Source organism: Cebus imitator, unplaced genomic scaffold (assembly GCF_001604975.1).
Source record: "Cebus imitator isolate Cc_AM_T3 unplaced genomic scaffold, Cebus_imitator-1.0 Scaffold117, whole genome shotgun sequence".
NCBI classification, from domain to species: Eukaryota; Metazoa; Chordata; class Mammalia; order Primates; family Cebidae; genus Cebus; species Cebus imitator.
In genome coordinates, this window is record NW_016107432.1 from 7,204,477 (window position 1) to 7,225,125 (window position 20,649).

Consider the following 20,649-nt stretch of genomic DNA (forward strand, 5'->3'; position numbering starts at 1 on the left):
CACCTGCATTTCTATTTTGTAGAGGGGCACAGAGACACTCTGAAGCTCACCACAGGTCACAAAACCAGTATGTTCCAGAGCAGGGATTTGAAGCCAAGAAGCCCACATTCTTTTTTGGGGGGAGGGGACAGGGGCATGGAGATTCATATCTATATTAGCTTCTAATTTAATTTTACCATGTTCAGAGGATGTGGTATGTGTGACATCTATTTTCAAAAATCTGTTGACAATTTCTTGATGGCCTAGCACCTGATCATTTTTCAAAATATTTTTTATCATGGTTGCTATATTAAATATATCAAAATATTTAATCATGGTTAATATATTAACCATTTTTTTTTTGAGATGGAATTTGACTCTTGTTGCCCAGACTGGAGTGCAATGGCTTGATCTCAGCTCACCACAACCCCCGCCTCCTGGGTTTGAGTGATTCTCCTGCCTCAGCCTCCCAAGTAGCTGGATTATAGGCATGCGCCACCATGCCTGACTACTTTTGTATTTTCAGTAGACATTGGATTTCTCCATGTTGGTCAGGCTGGTCTCGAACTCCCAAACTCAGGCGATCCGCCTGCCTTGGCCTCCTAAAGAGCTGGGATTACAGGCATGAGCCACCATGCTGGCCATATTAACCTCTTCTAAGTATACAGTTCAGTGGCATGAATTACATCCACATTGTTGAGCAGCCAGTGCCACCATTCACCTCTAGAACTCTCTATCATCCTTACCTGCAGCCCACATTCTTCACTGATGCCCTGTGCTGTCTTGGGGGAGTTTTGTGCAATAAAACAAATGATAGTGGCATCATAATTTAGCAGAGAAGGCTTTGACATCAGCCTTGGGTTTGAGCACCAGCTCTGCCGTTTACCACCTAATCTTGTGCCATCGGCTGCAGCCCCCCGAACCCTCTGCAACTCAGGTTCCTCATTTGGGAAATGGGGATCACCCCAACCTGGTCCCTGCACATCCCTCAGTTGTGAGGATGAGACCAGAGAACGGAGGTGAAAGGGCTAGTCTAGTATCATCCAGTGGACAGCAGCTGCCATGCCTGGCCCTTTTGTTGGGCACCACCACCCACTTGTGTTAGATCCACCCATTCCTCTCTGTGTGGTCCAAGGTGGCCCCTTTATCCTTTCCAGACCTTGCAAGCATCCTCAGGACCCACTGCACATCCTAAAACTTCCAACTGGCCTGGGAGGACCGGGGTACAGGCCGCCTGCTCTCCTGTCTCCCCTGTGGCTTAGAGTGGCTGAAGGGCCACTTTAAGGAATGAAAGGGGTTTTGTGTGCACCAGCCAGGGACTGCCAGCGGGTGTTTATTGTGGTAGAAATACCCTTGTGCCTGCTAGGTCAGAGGGAAGCGTTGGCTCAGTGTGCTGGCCTCTGCGCCTCTCCCTTGGCTGCATTTTGAGTCAGGAGCCTGAACTGGCCCCTGGTCCCTCCTCAGAGCTTGGAGGCATCAGTGGGTGGGAGGCATCACTACAGGGTGTCCTTCCTGTGAGGACTGTGAAGGGTTGGCAGTGGAAGCAAGGAGCGAGCTGGTAAGTAGCTTTCCGCTTCTTTTTACCCTTGGGCTTCTGTGTCCCGTCTTCTCCTGCTCTATCCTGTTGCATCTGGTGACTGGTAACCCTTCTCTGTGTGTTCCGACCTGGGATTGTATTGAATGAGATCATAACCTGTGTCTTCCACTGAAGCAATTCTTTTCCCCCTTCTTTTTCTTAAAAAAAAAATTGAGGTGAAATTCAATGACACTAAATTAACCGTTTTAAATTGTACAATTCGGTGGCATTTAGGGCATTCACAGTGTTTTGCAACTATCACCTTTATCTAGTTACAAAACATTTTCGTCAGTCCCGAAGATAACCCTGTACCCACAGGCAGTCACTCCTCAATTCCCCTCTCTCCTGCCCCGGCACCCATTCATCTGCTCTCAGTCTCCTTGGATTTGCCTATTCTGGATATTTCATAGACATAGAACCAGATTGCATGTGGCTTTTTGTGTCTGGCTTCTTTCACTTAGCCTGATATTTTCAAGGTTCACCCGTGTTGTAGCAAACGTCAGTGCTTCCTTCCTTTTTATGGCTGAGTAGTATTCCATGGTCTGTATGTAACGCAGTTGACCATTCATTTGTGGATGGACATTTGGGTTGTTCTCACCTTTGTGGCTGGTGTTGGAAGCACTGCTCAGGGTGTTAACATTTTCTTTCCAGGGCTTTGGCTGCCCAGGTCCTGTTCTGCAGGCTCTTCCTGTCTCTCCTCCCTGCTCACTAATATGTCAGTTCAGCCCCTCATGATCAGCCCTGTGCTGGGGGCTCCCAGCCTTGACTTGTCCTTGAAATCTGCAGAATGGTTTGTTGGCTCCTCATTTTCCAAGCAAAAGCGTGGGAGTGCCCCAAGCAGGAGGGATGAAGTAGGAGCCAGCCGAGTGCCCCAGAGAGGCAGCTGGCACAGTGCGGGGAGCCCTGGCCGCCTTTCTGTCGGCTGCTGGAGCACACTGGATTCTTGCTGCTCAGAGCGCTTGTGTGAGCTGCTTGCTGCCTGGAATGTTCTTCCCCTGCCCTGGCCCAGACTGGCTTCTTTTCATCCCTCCTGTCTGTATTAGTCAGGGTTCTCTAGAGGGACAGAACTAATCAGATATATATGTCTGTGAAAGGGAGTTTATTAAGGAGAATTGACTCACCGATCACAAGGTAAAGCCCCGTGATAGGCCGCCTGCAAGTTGAGGATAAAGGAAACCGGTGGCGGACCAGCCTGAGTCCCAAAACCTCAAAAATACGGAAGCCAACAGCACAGTCTTCAGCTTGTGGCCAAATGCCCGAGAGCTCCTGGCAAACCACTGGTGTAGGTCCAAGAGTCCAAAAGCTGAAGACTTGGAGTTCGATGTTCGAGGGCAGGAAGCATCCAGCACGGGAGAAAGATGGAGGCCGGAAGACACGGCAAGTCTGCTTTCCCAACTTCCCCTGCCTGCTTTATTCTAGCGACGCTGGCAGCTGATTAGATGGTACCCACCCAGATTGAGGGTGGTCTGCCTCTCGCAGCCCACTGACTCAAATGTTAATCTTGGGCAACACCCTCACAGACACACCCAGGATCAATACTTTGCATCCTTCAGTCCAATCAAGTTGACACTCAATATTAATCATCGCAATGTCTCAGCCTAAATTTCTACTCCTAGTGGAGGTCTTCTCTGACTGTCCCAGATAGCGGCTGTGCCCCTGGTCCTCATCAGTACCCTGTTTGCTTTTGAGAATAATCATGATCTGAAATGATTTTATTCTCATTCCCCCTCCCCAGAAGCTAGAATCAAGCACTATGAGGGCAAGAACCCTGCCTGTGGGGTTTCCTCTCCTCTGTCAGCACATTGGCACAGAGCAGGTGTTCAATAAGTAATCACTGCTATTGACTTAATTTCCGAACTCCACCCTGCTAGTTCTGTGATCGAGTGCTCCTTCCTTCATCTTTCTGAGCTTCACTTCCTTCTTTTGTGAAATAAAGAGACTGTCCCTATCTCTTGGTTTTGGATGCTGACCAAAACCAGAACAGGCTCACTGGTGTCTGCACGCAGTGGGTGTTTGTCAGCCGGTGCTGCTGCTGGTGTTACTTGTGGAAGTCATGGTCATCGTGATTGTGAATGAGTTTCCTAATGCCAGATGACTCATACACTTGTCCTGACACCACCAGGGGACCTCCTGGAGCCAAGCTGTCCCATTCCAGTAGCCAACTGCCGCTAGGGGCTATTGAGCACTGCAGTGTGGCTCCTGTGGATTGAGATGGACTGTGAGTGAAAAATACACCCTGGCCGTGTGTGGGGGCTCATGCCTGTAATCCCAGCACTTTGGGAGGCTGAGGCGAGTAGATCACCTGAGGTCAGGAGTTCGAGACCAGCCTGGCCAACAAGGTGAAACCCTGTCTCTACTAAATTTACAAAAATTAGCTGGGTGTGGTGGCAGGTGGCTATAATCCCAGCTACTCGGGAGGCTGAGGCAGGAGAATTGCTCGAACCAGGGAGGCAGAGGTTGTAGTGAGCTGAGATCCCGCCATTGTGCTCTAGCCTGGGTGACGAACAAAACTCCATCTCAAAACAAAACAAAAACAAAACAAAACAAAAATAAAAAAATGCCCCTGAGCTTGAAAACATGAAGAAAACCAGAATGTAAACAATCTTAGTAACAATTTTAACGTGAATTGCACTTTGAAATGATGCTGTTTTGTATATATTGGGATAAATGAAATGTATTATTAATTTCACCTTCTTTTTACTTTCTAAAATGTGGCTACTAAAAATGTGAAATTACACGTGGCATGTACGTTGTATTCCTCTGGGCCTTGCTACTGTAGCTGTAAGTGCCAGAGGGCAGGGTCCAGACTCAGGTCTGTGGGGCTCACCCCCCAGTTCGGCCTTCTATGAGGTCTGTGACCTCAGGCACGTTGATGAAATGGTTTTTGTGCTTCAGTTTCCTCCTCTGTAAACAAGAAGCTCAGCCTGATGACAATGACAATGCACCTTTGAGGGCCACTTTGTGCCCTGCTAGGATCTGGGGCCCGCTGAGGACAAGGGGTGGCAAGGTCTCTGCCCACAGCAGCTGATGTTCTGGGGAAGGGAAGACCCACATCCTCTGCAGTTGAAATACAGAGGCTGACCCTGGCACTAAGCCTGTGATGAGTTCTCTGGAGGGTGTCAGGAGGGAGATGCAGGGGACAGTCACACTGGTGGTGGGAGCTGCGTCTCTGGTTGTGAGCCCTCGGGAAGGCCTGGTAAGGAGCACAGGGATGGAGCTGTCTGGAGCCTGAAGCATGGTAGGCTCTCACTCACTGGCAGCCAAGCCCATGACTTTGGCCTGGCCCAGGAGTGTCAGGCCACTCTATTGCCTCTCTGCCACTCAGCCTGTGTCAGCCTTTTGCAATATTCATTGCACGAAGATTTAAGAGTTTGCAACCTCATGTTCATTTTCTGCAGTCCCTGCATCCCGCAGTGTGGGCGAAGCTGCTGTGTATCCCCGTCCCGGAACTGCCCCACACTGGCTCTGATTGCTGAGGGCGGTTGATTCTCAGGATGTGGTGTAGGCTGCCTGTCCTCTTGTTTGATGCACCTCCTCTGCTCTGAACCCCATCTCCGCTGCTTTCTGTCAGGCCTAGGAGGGGGCTAGGAGCTGAGTTCCCGACCTAGCCAGGAGCCACGAGGGAGATATGTCACATCACTCTGGGAGCTCCAGTGTCCTGGGGTATCACCCCGTCCCTATCACTGGGTGTATATGCTTGCTCCACGTGGAGAGATGCCTGGGGATACCTTTGTCCTGAGGTTTGCCGGGGTTGGCTACCGCTGTCATCCTCATTTTCCTCATGCACACCTGCAGCCTGGCATCGTGCTGCCTGCTAGGGTTGGGGGTGAGAGGTAGGGTGTGGCCACAAATAATCAGGAATAGCCCCAGGTGATTGTGGAGGATGGCAGCAGACCTTTCTCCCCAGCCCTCTCCTTGGACCTCCACTACCTCCTTGCTGGGGAATGAGTGACTTATCTGAGCTTTCACAGGGAGAAATGGCAGTGGTGGGTTCAACCTAGCTCTGGCTACTCCTAAGGGTGCTGTTCACCTATGCAGAGAGTGTAGGGTGAGCAAGTCTAGCGAGGAAAAGTGCAGCATGGGACGTTGTTAATACAATTGCATTTATTGGGGATTTTTGTTGAAGTAGATTTTAGCTGCTCTTGCCACAAAAAATGTGTAACTATGTTAGATAGAGAGATATGTTAATCTGCTTCACTATAGTAACCATCTCATGATCTATATGCAGCCCATAACATCATGTTGTAAATTTAGCCTGGCATTCCAGCCCCCGTGGCCTGCTCCCAATTCAGTTCCCATTATTTCCCCCATGAACCAGAGCCCTCTTCTGAGGTGCCACTCCCTCCATCCTTCTTGGGCCCCAGAGAGACCCACTTACTTACCCTACAAATGAGGATTGAATGAATGGAGTCATCAGGGCTGGATTAAGATAGGCCCAGGGGCAGGGGAATGGACTAATGGGCCTTCCTTTCTCCTCTGATTTTCCAGTGTGGCATGGCCTACCCTGCCTCCCTCTCCTGCCGTGCCTGCTGCAGTGCTGTGTCCAGCAACACTGTCCCTGGTTGCTCTCGACTGAGCCAGGCCTTTGCACATGCTGTTCCCTTTGACAGATCTGCCTGTTTGCCTCCCCCAACCCCATCCATTTGTGCTTAAGATCCATCATGTGCCTTCCTCCAGAAAACTCCACCTCCAGGCTGGGCCAGGCATAATCCTAGGGCTCTCACTGCCCCATGCCACCCTCTGCCCTGGCCAGTGTGTATTGCAGCTGCCAGTGACTTGTCTGACTCCCCTGCTAGACAGAGGGCTCTCTGAGGGTAGGAATGCCTTCCAATTCACACTGGGACTCTCAGAGCCTGGCCAGGGCAAGGTGCACAGTAGGTGGTTCATAGATTTTCGGCTTTTAGTCTCAGATTCCCATAATGTCAGTGTTGGGAGGGACCTTAGCAGGAGCACAGTATGTTCTCACTATTGCTTGCGTCAGGTCTGGCCTGTGCTTACAAAACATCACTGTGTTCTCTGCAGAAGATACTTCTAGTGACAGTCAATTGTCAGAGCCTCAGATACCATAATGCTTGGGGTGGGAATACCCCAGATTGTTGTATCAGTCCAGAGATGACATTTGTGAAGGTTCTGTAAAACTCAGTTTCCCTTTCCCTCCTCAGACTGGGATTTCGCTACCTTACAGTGCGGACTGCTTTTAGTTTAAGGCAGCAGAAAAACGTTAGAACGCTGTTCTTCAGAAACAAACCATTTTCCTGTGTTCCCGGAAGGTCATATTTCTTATTCCATTAGCCTGGTTTTTCTCTGTCTCACAGCCTGTACCCTCTGAATGCACTTTGGAAGACAAACCTTCTTTCTGGATATTGGCAGGACTGCTTTGTGGGGCCAGGGCGCCTGGTGAGTGAGCTCATTATGCCCAGCGGTAATTGGGTTTCTGCAGCAAGTCTTGGAGCCTTCCAGGCTCAGGGCTTGACATGGTTCTTTTTGCCAAACAGATATCTTATTTTAAAAGGGCCTGGATGCCCCCACATTGTGCCTAATCTATTTAAACCACTGGGCAGATGTGTGCTTTCCTGACATGATCTATCTCTCCCAGGAAATACCATAGGCACCCAGGATGAACAGAGTCTTTGAGGGCCTGTGCATTGCAGAGCCCCTGATTTTTCAATAGGGATGGCTAAAAATAAATGCAAGACACTTCAGACTGAAGACACAAACAAGTCTTATAGCTGGATAGGATATTAGAAATTAGATATTAGAATTACTCTAGCCAGAAGATGGGGGAGGGATGCTGTTGCCCCAAGCCTCAGGTGCCCCAAATTAATAAGTTGTTGTTCACTTGGAATTTCACAATTCATTTCCTCCTGGGTTGTAGCTTCCCTTAATCATTGTTAGTGAGCAGAAGGCTTTGGGGGTATGCTAAGAGGTTGAGTGGCAAGGAGGTTTGGGGTGTGTTAGGTCACTCTTAGGCAGGGATATGGGCTGAATGGTTTGGGGTGGTGTCTTATCTGTCTATTGTGGCAAGTGCTGAAAGGACCTCTGCTTATCAGAGCGTCCTGAGCAGAGGTGTCCATGAGAACAATGCCACAGCATTTGAAAACATCCACATCGTGGACTCTGTTATGAATCCTGACTATCCCTTCTCACCTTATTCTGAAGCACTGAGCTGTCTCCACACTTCCAGTCACCACATGTCACAAAGGGGATCTCCAAAATACTATGACCCCATTCTGCCTTCTTGTAAAAAGGTCAAGCTGTAGACTTCCAATCTTCCAAGCCAGGAAGCTGGTAGTGGACATTTTTGCAGATGTTGTTCAGAGACGATTGGATAAATAATTGATTGGCTCTCATTTACTGAAACCAAAAAGAAAAAAAATCATGACAGATTTGAAAAGTAGCCATTCAAGAAATTTAAAATTGTCAGACAGGTAATTTTGCTATCTAAATTTAAAAGAAATACCTCCTTGAAGTCGTTGCTCCTGACTTATATGGCAAACATGGCACCTGATTCATGTAATACAATAGAAGGCAGTAATGGAAGAGTAAAGGATAAAAAAGACATGAGGCATATTGAAAACAAAAAGTAAAATGGAAGACATAAGTCCAACTGTGTCAATACTATTAAAGATGAATGGGTTAATTAAGCCAATCAAAAGGTAGATGTTGTCAGGGATAAAATATATGATCCAAATATATGCTGTCTTAGTCCTTTCAGGCTGCTATAGCAAATCACCTTAGACTGGGTAGCTTATAAACAATAGAAATTCATTTCTCACAGTTCTGGAGGCTGGGAGGTCCAAGATTAAGGCACTGGCAGAGTCAGTGGCTACTGAGGGCCTGCCTCCCCATAGATAGTAGTCTTCTTGCTGTGTTTTCACATGGTAGAAGGGGTGAGCTAGCTGCCTAGGGTTTTTTTTTTTTTTTTTAAAAAAGGGCGCTAATCTCATTTATGAGGGCTCACCCTTGTGACCTAATCACTTGCCAAACACCTCACCTCCTAATGCTGTTATACAGATAACTAGAAATATATGAATTCTGGGGGGAGGATGTAAACATTCTGATCATAGCACTATCTGCAGGAGACACACTTTAGATTCAAGGATACAAACAGATTGAAAGTGAAAGGATGAGAAAAGATATAGCATGCAAATAGCAACCATAAGAAAGCTAAGGGGCTATACTGATATTAGACAAAATGAGTTAAAAAAAGTTACTAGAGATAAAGAGCAACATTTTATAATGAAAAGAAGTTCAATACATCAGGAATATGTAACAATTATAAACAATTATATGTCATTAGGTGTTTGCATCTAACAACAGAACGCCAAAATATATGAAGCAAAAACAGACAGAAATCGGCTGGGTTTGGTGGCTCATGCCTGAAATCCCAGCATTTTGGGAGGCTGAGGCGGGCAGATTGCTTGAGCTCAGGCGTTTGAGAACAGCCTGGCAACATGACGAAACTTTCTCTACAAAACAATACAAAATTAGCCAGGCATGGTGTTGTGTGCCCGTAGTCCCAGCTACTGTACTTAGGAGGTTGAGGTCAGAGGATCACCTGAGCCTGGGGTGGTTGACGCTGCAGTGAGCTGTGATTGCACCGCTGCACTCCAGCTTGGGCAATACAGTGAGTGATTGTCTCAAACAAACCAGCAAACAAACAAAAAATATGACAGAAATGAAGGGAGAAATAGATAATTTAACAATAATATTAATAAATTAAAATGGATATGCCAACACCCACTTTCCATAATGGGTAGAACAACTCTACAGGGATCAACAGGGAAGCAGGGAACTTGAAGTTCCTGGTCCACCATTAGAACTGGTCCACCATTAGACCTGACGGAACCCTATAGAATACTTGACCAATGGCCTGAGAATAAATATTCTTCTTTAGTGCCCATGAATCATTTTCCAGGATAGACCATATGCTAGGCCCTAATACAGCCTTAGTAAAATTAAAAGGAAATAAAACAAGAAACTAAAAACCAAAGCATGTTCTGTGACTGCAATGCAATGAAGTTAGAAGTCAGTAGCATCAAGCAGCTCCTGGCCTGTAGCTGATGTTCGGTTCTTGCCAGTCAGACACCGAAGGCCCCCACTTTTCCCTTCCTGTCCCATCCTCCATCACTCCTGCTTGCCCCTTCGCTTCCCTTTTATAACTGACTACTTGGCTACTTCCCTGACTCTTCCCGCCTCCTTTTCCAACTTCCATGTTTTTGCTCACCATCCCACTTTCCTGGAATGCCCGTTCCTCAAACTTCCCCACCCTACTGTGCCTCCCAGTCCGCATCCTGCCCATCCACCTGATGTGCCCCTGGCCAGCTCCAGGAAGCCTTGTCTGCTGCTCCTCCATTCTCCTCACCTCAGCTGGGAGCTTTCCCTGCTTGGGACTTGTGTAATTCTCACCACACTTTGTTCGTTCTCCTTCCTGTGGCCCCAACCAGCCACTGTGTTGGGTGTCTGGCTGTGTCCACTTTTATCTCCATTACTGAATGGAGTGCCCCTTTTCTCCCTCTTATTGTCCAGCACAATTGTGAAATGACCTCCGCACTGAGGTAATTAAAAAAAATGTCCAGTCTGAACCAGCCTCACATTTAATTGTAGTCTATAAATATTTTCTCAATGTAGTTTTAATAGTTTAGATAGAAAACTTGGCTGTGGGCTGTTAAAGGTATTGCCTAGAACACCTTAATGAGCCTTATCAGGAAGGTTTGTAATGAACAGATCAGAGATGTGGCTCTCAAAATGAGGTCCCAGACCAGCAGCAGCCTCACCTGGGAGCAGCTCAGAACCACATGTCCTCTGGCCCCACCCTGATCTCCTGGGACTCTGCAGCTGGGGTCTGGCTTTTAAAGAGCCCTCGGAGCAATTCTGATATATTCTCCAGTTTGAGAACCAGGGCAGACAGGGCTGGTTCCCACTTGTATTAGTAAGGGTTCTTTAACGGGACAAAACTAATAGGATATGTATATAGGATATATATATATTTGAAAGGAAGTTTGTTACATGATCACAAGGTGAAGTCCCACAATAGTCCGTCTGCAAGCTGAAGAGCAAGAAAGCCAGTCCGAGTCCCAAAACATCAAAAGTGGGAAAGCCGACAGGGCAGCCATCAGTCAGCGGCCCAGGGCCTGAGAGCCCCTGGCAAACCACTGCTGTGGGTCCAACAGTTAAAAAGGTGAAGAACTTGGAGTCCAATATTCGAGGGCAGGAAGCATCCAGTACAGTAGAAAGATGGAGGCAGAAGACTCAGCAAGTCTCTTTCCAGCTTCTCCCTGCTTTATTCTAGCTGTGCTGGCAGCTGATTAGATGGTGCCCACCCAGATGGAGGGTAAGTCTGCCTCTCCCATCCACTGACTCAAATGTTCATCTCCTTTGGCAGCAGCTTCACAGACACACCCAGGATCAATACTTTGTATCCTTCAGTCCAAGCAAGTTGACACTCAGTATTAACCATCACCCCTACCCTGTAGTTATGCATTCTGTTTGGCCATTTCTAAAATAGTTGAAAATTGGTTGCTTCCTTCAATAGGCACAATCACTCCTGCTCCCTTGCTGAATCTACAGGTGAGCAAAGGAGACCCTTGTTTCCTAGAGTGCAGATGGCAGGTCTTCCATCCATATAAGCACACATCCCACACTGGTACTTAGGGTGAAGGGTGTGCTTGGCTTTGAGTATTTTCTTGAGGAAGGGGGAGAGCACCTTGGCTTTTCTACTGCGCTCTCCTTGCACCCTCCCTCTTTGTGAAGATGAGCTGTATTGTCATTTCTAGGAAAGGAGGGAAGGCGGCAGAGTCTGAAAACCAAAAGTGGGCTGGGAGTGGGGAGGCCTGGTTCGAGTCCTGCCCCCTTCCTGGCTGTGGTGCCTGGGAGCAGGAGTGTCTGCCGTGTGCTGGGCAAATGGTTTCTGCCTATTGAGAAGGGATGATACTCACAGAACAGTGTGATATCCTCACTCCTCTTTGGGTTTGTCTTCCCATCTGCAAAATGAAGTCTTTTCAAAAGCAAAAGTTTTGATAGCTAAACCACTCTGCTGCAATATACAAAACAGAGAATGGGTGGTTTATTCTCACATTTATCTTAGGCCTTTAAACTGACAGCATTCACTAGTTGTAAGGTCAACGAGGACAGTGAGGTTGCTCTGATGAATTTAACTTTCAAACGAAAAGTGTGGAGTGACAGTTGCAGTCTGAACAGCTGTGACATCCTGAGTATTTGTTGTGGTTGTGAAAATATTCTGTTGTGATGATTTGCATACCGCATTTGTGATTCTGTTTTTGGGAGTGACTTGTCTTGTGTTCTCAGAGTGCATTTCACTGGAGATGACAGGAGAGGCCATACCCCAAACCCTGCACAAAGCCGAGTGTTCACCTGGGAGCCCAGGTCCCTGCAGTGAGGCCTATCAGGGTGAATATTAGGTTTGCAGCCCATTTAAGTTGGTGTGATGTTTGTAGTTTAAAATTATTACACCTTGAAAAAAGAAATCAATTATTTGTTGCTCCAGACCTTTGATCCCTGCCCCCCCACTGAACATCTTCAAGGAGCACCAGGGCTCTGTGGAAGGTGGTTTGAAAACCAAGTCCCAGCACCCTGAGTGCTGAAGGTTTTATTCCATTTTATTTTTTTAAATTATTAATTAATTAATCCATTTTTGGAGACAGAGTCTCGCTCTGTCACCGAGGCTGTGGTGCAATGGAGTGATCTTGGCTCACTGCAGCCTCTGTCTCCTGGGTTCAAGTGATTCTTGTGCCTCAGCCTCCCAAGTAGCTGGGATTACAGGTATGTGCTACCACTCCCGGATAATTTTTGTATTTTTAGTAGAGACAGGGTTTTACCATGTTGGCCAGGCTGGTCTCGAACTCCTGAACTTAGATGATCTGGTCGGCCTTGGCCTCCCAAAGTGCTGGGATTACAGGTGTGAGCCACAGTGCCTGGCCCCGTTCCATTTTAGACATCAGCCAGCACCCCTTCACAGGGCACCTGTGTGTCTTGTCATCTGCCTGTATCGCGTGTAGCTCTTCGTTCTGTCTCAACCTTCAGGAGTCCTCATATTACTAAGATGGGACCTGGGAACCTGGATCCTCCAGGACCATCACTGGCTGAGCTGAGCTGAGCTGAGCTGAGCTGAGTGGGAGGAAGAGCTGCCTTGGGAATCGGCACTGACCTGACCTCCAAGTCTCTGCAAGCAGACCTGGAGGGACCTGTGCCTTCCTAGGTGTCTCCAGGTCTTATCTGCTCCCTTCTTCCTTGGGATGGCTGTGGAGTTATAGGGAGTGTTTGGGAAAAGGAACAGTGTGTCTAGAAATGGTGATACATTTCTGAAACTCACACCAGACTCCAGGGGCTCTCCACTGGTCCAGGATAAAGCATAGACTCCTTGTTGTCACATATGCGGTCTCATCTCCTGTTGCTCCCACTGTTACCTACTGTCTCAGTCCATTTGCCTGCCATAGCAGAAATACTATAGACCAAGGGGCTGAAACAAGAGAAGCTCATTTCTCACTGTCCTGGAGTCTGGAAGTCTGAGATCACAGTGCCAGACAATTTGGCTCATGGTGAGGACCCTCTGCCTGGTTCACAGGTGGCTGCCTTCTTCCTGGAGAGAGAGAGAGAGAGGAAGTAAGCTTTCTCATGTCCCCCTCCTTTAAAAAAAATTTTTTTTTTTGAGACAAGGTCTTACTTTATTATCCAGGCTGAAGTGCAGTGGTGTAATCATGGATCATTGCAGCCTTGAGCTCCCAGGCTCATGTAATACTCCCACCTCAGCCTCCCAAGTAGCTGGGACTACAAATGTGCACCACCACACCTGGCTGATTTTTTTATTTTTTGTAGTGATGAGGTCTTATTATGTTGCCACGGCTGGTCTTTAACTCCTGAACTCAAGCAACCTACCGTCCTCAGCCTCCCAAAGTGCTGGGATTACAGGTGTGAGCCACTGAGCCTGGTCTCCTGTCCCTTCTTATAAAGTCACTAGTCTCATCATGAAGGCATCACCCTGATAACCTAATTACCCACCAAAAAGGTTAGAGTTTCATTGTATCAATTTGGGGAGGACATACACATTCAGTCCATAACACTGTCTCTTACCTTACGGCATCATCTGCCCTCCCTGAACTTGCCCTGACCCATCCTCCTCCTGTCTGCACAGGCTCATCTCCTTGGGCATCACCAACCCTCCCAAGGCCAGGGTGGGTTCCTCTCTGTACAACTGTCTGTCACAGACATGGTCACAGTGTGTGACTGATGCCTTTCACAGTCTTCTTCCCCACTGGCTGGAGCTCTTCAAGGGAAGAAGCTGTGTGAGATTCATGTTTTAGGCTCAGCACAGGTCTGGTATGGAACAGGCACGAGGATGCTGTTGAATGAATGAATGAACGAATGGAGCTTGTGTTGCTGCTGCTCTCCCTGCCTGATGCTTATTGATCTTTCTTCGACCTCTGCTCCTCCATCTGCATGTCCTTATTTCACCCCTGCCAGAGCCCACTTCAGATGTCCCTTCCTTCACCACGCTGGCACCCGTAGCCCTTGGTCTCCCAGTTATCACCTGGGCTTGTTACAGTGTCTCCTTTGCTTGGCTAGGAGCTCCTCAAGGGTGTGGGGGAGCCATCGGGGTACTGAGGGACTCTACGAATGTCTGCACCTGAGAAGGACTTCCTTCTCTACTGAGCTGGTAGTAACCTGATAGTGACCTGGTAGTAACTTGGCAGTAAGCTCATCTTGGTTTGTTGGCTCCAGGCCTGTAATTAGTGTTACTCTTTGAGCCCCTGGTCTCTTCCTACCTGTCTTAGCATGACTCCCCCTCCCCCCTTTCTGGAGCTGCTTTCTTGAGAGGAAGCCTGGCAAATGTGAACTCTATGCCTTCCATCTATCAGTGTGTCTCATAAAGCCTGTGTACACAGCAGGTGCTTGGTAGGTGTCTGTCCAGGAGCACCCTGTTCAGCATGTAGGCATATCAAGCCACATGGGGTGGCTGGTATAGAAGGAATATAAAAACCACAAAAAGAAGTTGCCCTTTGCCTGGAAGTCACTGACTACCCCTTCTTGTTCTTGGTGGTGTGGTTACTTGCTAGTCTCTTGACTCATTTCAGCAGAGGTAAGACAGAAACGACCTGATGCCTGGGGCCTTTTCTGGGACTTCTTAAGGGGCCTTTGCACATTAATAAAGGGGAGATTCCAAAATGATGCAATGAGTTGGCCAAGAGCCAGCAAGTAGCAGTTGAAAAGCAAAGGTTTTTATACTCAGCTTGGAACTTGAGCAGCTAGGCTTCTTCCCGCACAGCATGCTATGGTTCTCTGAGAGCAAAGCATATTGACAAAATTAAATGTCCCTGAATTAGCTGCAACATCCACTTGCTACAGCCTCTACCCCCACTTGCTAATTGGGTCATGTTGCTAATTGGGTCAAAGTACTTCACCCCTTCCTGCTGGGACATTACATTGGGGGTGCTAAGAATACCCATGCCACAGGGCTGCAGAATACTAGGTAATTTGGAGAGTTTGGGACAGTTCCTCCTACACAGTCAGTGCTATATTACTTGGTACATGCTTGTTGAATTGTAGTAAATTATCTGATGAGAGAGGGGTGTGTGTTGTTATGGTACTTAATTCTTCTTGTAGCACAGGTGTTGGTCCCCATTGCCCATCCCCCGCCTCCAAGTTTCTCTCCTGTTCAGCACCTGATAAGATTTTATAGTGAAAAGCTCAATAAGAAAGAAGACTGCACGTGTACAGAATGTTCTAAAGGAAGCTTCATTATGTTCCCTTGGATGTTGATAAACAACTCTCATTTCTGTTTGATGAGCATTTTACATGGGTTCTGAGCTATAAGTAGCATCAGAAATTGTTTGTGTTTGTGGGTGTGTTTGGTGGGGAATTGAAGTAGGTGGTTTTCTGACGATATTGGAAGCATTTCATGAACTGGGATATTCTGAAACTGCTGTTTTATGAAACTGTTGGGGCTAATTCAGTGGCACTTAATTTTCTGTCAATATGCTTTGTTCTCAGAGGGCCATGGCATGTTGTGCAGGAAGGAGCCTGCTGTTCATCCCTGAAAATGTTCTTGGGTGCTTTCTATCCCTAGGACCAGCATCAGGTGTGATGCTGGTCCTAGGGATAGAAAACAAAACACAGTTCTTTGGGTAGCTGGGAACTGGTCTTAGATTCACAGAGACCTGGGTTCAAGTCCTGACTCTGTCATTTATAAGCAATGGCTCTTAGGAAAGTGACTTCACCACTTTGAGCCTCAGTTTCCTTATCTGCCAAATGGGGATACTACTGTTACCTGTTTTACAGGGAGGCTTTGAGGATAGATTGAGATGAGGTGCACCCAGCATACTGCCTGGGATAGAATAGGCACTTCTGAGTGGCAGCTCTTGGTTGAGCTGTTGCTTTTGGTCTGGGGGAGGAGTGATACCCCAAGAGACCCATGCAGTCTGACTCAGGCCACTCCTGGACAACTTCCCTTCTCTTGTTGTCTGCCTAGCACAATGAGCAGGGTCACTTTTTGCAGAGGAGGTGGGTGTGTGTCAGGGCAACAATGGGCTTGATTTCCTGTGGGTTTGTGGCTTTGCAGTGTTGTTCCTTGACAGTGCCTGTGGGGGTGTCGAGAAGGTAGAGGAGGGAGGTGGTGGTGGATGGAGCAGGGTCTACCTGTCTGGGGCTCAGCCTTCCTGTCCCATCTAGTCTGCCTCTTGGCTGTTGCATTTACTGGATGCTAACCTGGGTGGGTGCTTTAGGTTCCTCTCTAAGCTTCTCAGCCACCATGCAAGAAGGTACGAGGAAACCAAGACCCCATGAGGTTAAGCAGTCTTTTAGGGGTTAGAGTTAGTGAGTCTGGGGTTTTGAGACGAGATCTCACCCTCTCTCTAGCCACACAGGCCTGCACAGGTGGTTTCAGTGAAGGTGGCATGGGAGAACTATGGTGTGCCTGTGGGTCCTTCCAAGACCATTTCATGAAAAAGAGCAACAAAGGTTTGAAAAGCACATTCTAGTCTTTTCTCAACCACTCTCTGAACATATTCTCCAGTTTTATTTTTGTCCCTGGAATGTGCTATACCAGCTTTGTAACCTGATCTTTTTGGATGTGGCAATCAATTCCAAAGATATCCCAGAGAAACAATTAGTAAATGAATGACCGAGTGTGCCCTCTGAGCCAGGCACTGTGACAGGGCAGGGAGACAGTTGGTGAACAACCCCGTGTGAAGAGGGAGGGACCCTGACCAAGTACAAGGTGCTCTGAGGTTGGGAGATGGGGGAGGTTTGTGTGGGATGATGTCAGTGGAGGTGTCTCTGAGGACATGACCTGGAGAATATGGCAGGGTATATTAGTTTATTCTCACCTTGCTAATAAAGACATACCAGAGACCGGAATTTATAAAGAGAAGAAGTTTAATTGACTCACAGTTTTGCATGGCTGGGGAAGCCTCAGGAAACTTACAATCATGGCGTTAGGGGAAGCAAACACATCCTTCTTCACATAGCAGCATCAAGGAGAAATATGAGAGCAAAGTGAAGGGGGAAGCCCCTTATAAAACCATCAGATCTTGTGAGAACTTACTATCACAAGAATAGCATGGGGTAAACTGCCCCCATGATTCAATTACCTCCCACGGGTCCCTCCCCCCACACATAGGGGTTATGGGAACTACAATTCAAGATGAGATTTGAGTGGGGACACAGCCAAACCATATCACAGGATAGCAAAGGAAAAGCTGCTTTCCTAAAAGGTAGCCAGATCTCTCAATTCAAAAATGAGATACCAACATTAAGGAATCTTTTTTTTATACCCATGGGGGACATGGCTAATTATATCAAAGTCTTGGGCTTCTGTTTCCTTCTCTTCTATTCCTCCACCCCAGGGAGGAGGGACAGGGACAGGAAGCAGGAAGTGGGCGTGGCCAAGGAGGCAGGGTTAGGGGTTGGACAGGAAGTAGAAAGGAAGGAGTCTTATTTGACTTTAAAAGTCTGCAGGAGGAAGTGAAGCTGGATGATGCACCTGGAAGAGGAAGCATCAGGTTGAGGGGTTAGGATTAATCCCACCTCTTCTGCACAAAATTAACTTTGAGTTGAGGCATCTTGGCTGGGGCCAGGGAAGAGAGGCGTTGTGGGCAGAGGGATGGCCTGCCGCATGTGCAGATGCTCAGAAGCAGTGCAGAGGCAGGGGCTGCCCAGGTCACTGTGAAGATGATGGCTCTGATTTGAGTAGTGGCATTGGTGGTGGAGTGGTTGCATTGATGTTTGGGGGATGCAGCCATTATTAGTATGGCTATTACCTGCCTCAGTCTGTGGGAGGGGCTGCTCTGCTTCAGACCCTGCGGTGGATGCCTTTATTTGTTTAATCCACGCAGCCTCATGACAGAGAAGTGAAGTGGTGATGCAGGTCACACAGCAGAAGTGTTGGATCTAGGATTTGGCTCTAGGTCCAACTGACAGCAAAGCCCAGGCTCTTTCTCTTACACCCTTCCCAGGAGGCCCAAATGTTCAGAGGCAAAAGCCATGGCAATCGTGGAGGGCTTGCTGGAGCAGGTGATGATGTGGCTTATAAGCCTTTATTAGGCTAAGTATGAGGCCCAGAGTAACTAGAGCACAGGATTGGGAGTAAAGGGGCTGGGTTCAAATCCTGCCTTTCTATGTACACTTGGATTAGCCACACGCTCCCTGGAGTCTACCTCCCATCTGTGCAATGGGGAGTTCGGATCAGATGGTCTTTCTTAAAGTCCTCTCCAACTTTGGAGCTCACTTCTCTACATTGATATTTGCTAAGTGTTTTTTCCCTTTGGGAAGACTGACATTTGTCTACCAACACTCTCCTACCTGAAGCTCCCTTTTGGTTTTAGGATGCCAGTGAGTGTCTAGGCATGGTCACATGGTTCATGATGAGGTTCGTACCTTTCCCATCATTTTTTTTTTTTTTTGAGACAAGGTCTTACTGTTTCACCCAGGCTGGAGTGCAGTGGCACAAATCATGGATCACTGCAGCCTCAACCTCCCAGACTCAAAGCAATCCTTCCACCTCAGCCTTCCCAATAGCTAAGACTACAGGCACATGTCATCATGCTTGGCTAATTTTTGTATTTTTTGTAGAGGCCGGGTTTCACCATGTTGCCCAGGCCGGTTTCCAACTTCTGGACTCAAGTGATCTGCCTGTCTTGGCCCCACAAAGTGCTAGGATTACGGGCGTGAGCCATGGTGTCCAGCTTTTCCCACCACTTTGATATAAGCTTCAATTTCTTGCTGGCCACCCAGGCTGTCAAATCCCTGGTCCTCCTGTAAGTTCAGTGGAACATTGGGTGAGTCATTCTACCACTACAAGCCTCAGATTCCCCATTTGTAAATATGGAATTATCTCCCAGCACTTAATTCCCTGACCCCACTGCCCCATTCTGAGTGTGTCCAGGTGATGTGGTGCAGTACCACATCTTATTTCTGCAGAACAGCAGCCCCGTGGTAGAAGTACAGAGGAACTTGGTTAATAGATTAAAATGCATAATATAGCTGAGCTTTGGAAATTCTTCCTTGGCCCCATTCAGTGAGGCTGGAGGGCCAATCTGGTTTTTCCTCCTAAAATGTTCATATTGATGGTTCACCTCAGGTCTCTTCATACCCCACCAGACCGGGACAGCCTCAGCACTATCTCTGCCTTCAGGGCCCCCCTCCGTGGAACCCCCCTCCGTGGCCTACCCACAGGTAGTCCTCTATGTTGACTCTGGAGCAAGTGGTCTGAAATACATGAGGGGCAATCTGTCCTTTTTCACCCAGGTGTAGCCCTGGGTGGGAGGGGAAGGTGAAGGGAAAGGGGAAGGGGAAGGGAAGAGGAAGATTCCCTACTGTGCTCAAAGTCAAATTCAAGGCTGTTAGAGATTTGAAGTCCCTTCTTCTCACTAGATCTCTGACTATTCTGGGGAAGCATTACACCTTGTTCATCTCTGTATCTTTAATGCCTGGGAAGTATCTGGCACTTACTAGATTCTCAATAAACAATAATGATGCTGACTACCATTGTGTTTATAATGAGCAAGGGACCTCATCTGCTATAAGGATTCTCTGTTACAGCCCTGCAGACAGTGGTAGCACTGATATCTCTGTTGTATGGAACCTCAGGAAACAGTTTCAGAGAGGACAAGGGCTTTGATGGGTCAAGATGATTGTTGAGTAAATTTACATTTAACCTTTTAATCTCTTAGATACCAAGGCATCTGCTACTTTAATTGGAAAAAAAAAAAGTCTGAGTTTTGAATCCTGCCTTTTCCAGGTGCCAAGAAAGCCATGGATTGGCAGGCATGCCCTAGGCATGGGCAGGGTGCTGGCGTTCTAAGGCAGCATCCATCTGCCTGGGCAGAGCTGGCAGGTGGGAAATCCTGCCTGGTGCCAGCAGCACTGGAGTGAGTCCTCGGCTGAAAGCAGGCCACCATTTTTATCCCCTGTGCAAAGCAACTCAGTGATGAGTAATGAATGAGATGCTCGGGGACTCCTTATCCCTCCGTGTCTGCTGACTTCTAGTCAGTATTGCTACTGACTATAGAAAACCATCTATAAAATGCATGAAAGCATTGCAAAATGGAAAAATGGCATTCACCTGTACTCCCAGCACTGAACAGCTGTATTAGTGTTCTTTCAGGCTTTGTCCAAAGGCAGCGTGAATGTAGATATGGTTGGTAGCGATGAAGCGTTTTATTTTTTATTGTGGAATGAAGGGAGCCCATTTGGAGCTCACTTACTTGTGTCCTGGTTCTATCACATAGGAGCTGTGTGACTTTGGGGAGGATCCTCAACCTTTCTGAGCCTTCATGGCCTCAGCAGGCCCCAGAGAGTATCACCTGCCTGCATGTCAGTGCTGTGTTGCTGTCCTCTGATGTTGGTCAGTTTGGCAGGTGAGGGGAGTTTGAGGACACTTGTGGGGAGGGGAGGTGGGGGCTTAGATGAGGAAGGGCCCTGTCCGGGCTAAGGAGTTTGGTTTTTACCTGCAGGGTAGTGGGGGAACCAAGGATAGTCTGTGGATATGTTTATACTGTTTTTTTTGTTTCTCAGAAAAGCAGTGGCCATTATTAGGATCAAGAGACACACTTTGGGAGGCTGAGGCAGGCAGATCATGA

General features: G+C 47.8%; 1 protein-coding gene across 2 annotated transcripts in view; it reads left to right on the forward strand.

The window, feature by feature from the left end:
• Nucleotides 1-20,649, forward strand: part of JAKMIP1 (janus kinase and microtubule interacting protein 1) — a 177,033-nt gene that overhangs the window by 4,845 nt on the left and 151,539 nt on the right. Inside the window, exon 1 of one of the 2 annotated variants that reach the window (XM_037742223.1) lies at nucleotides 1,356-1,537. The exons of the other annotated variant lie outside the window; for it this stretch is intronic. The gene's annotated coding sequence lies outside the window, so the exon portion shown is untranslated. Of the gene's footprint in view, nucleotides 1-1,355; nucleotides 1,538-20,649 lie in introns of those variants that run through there. 2 annotated transcript variants of the gene reach the window in all.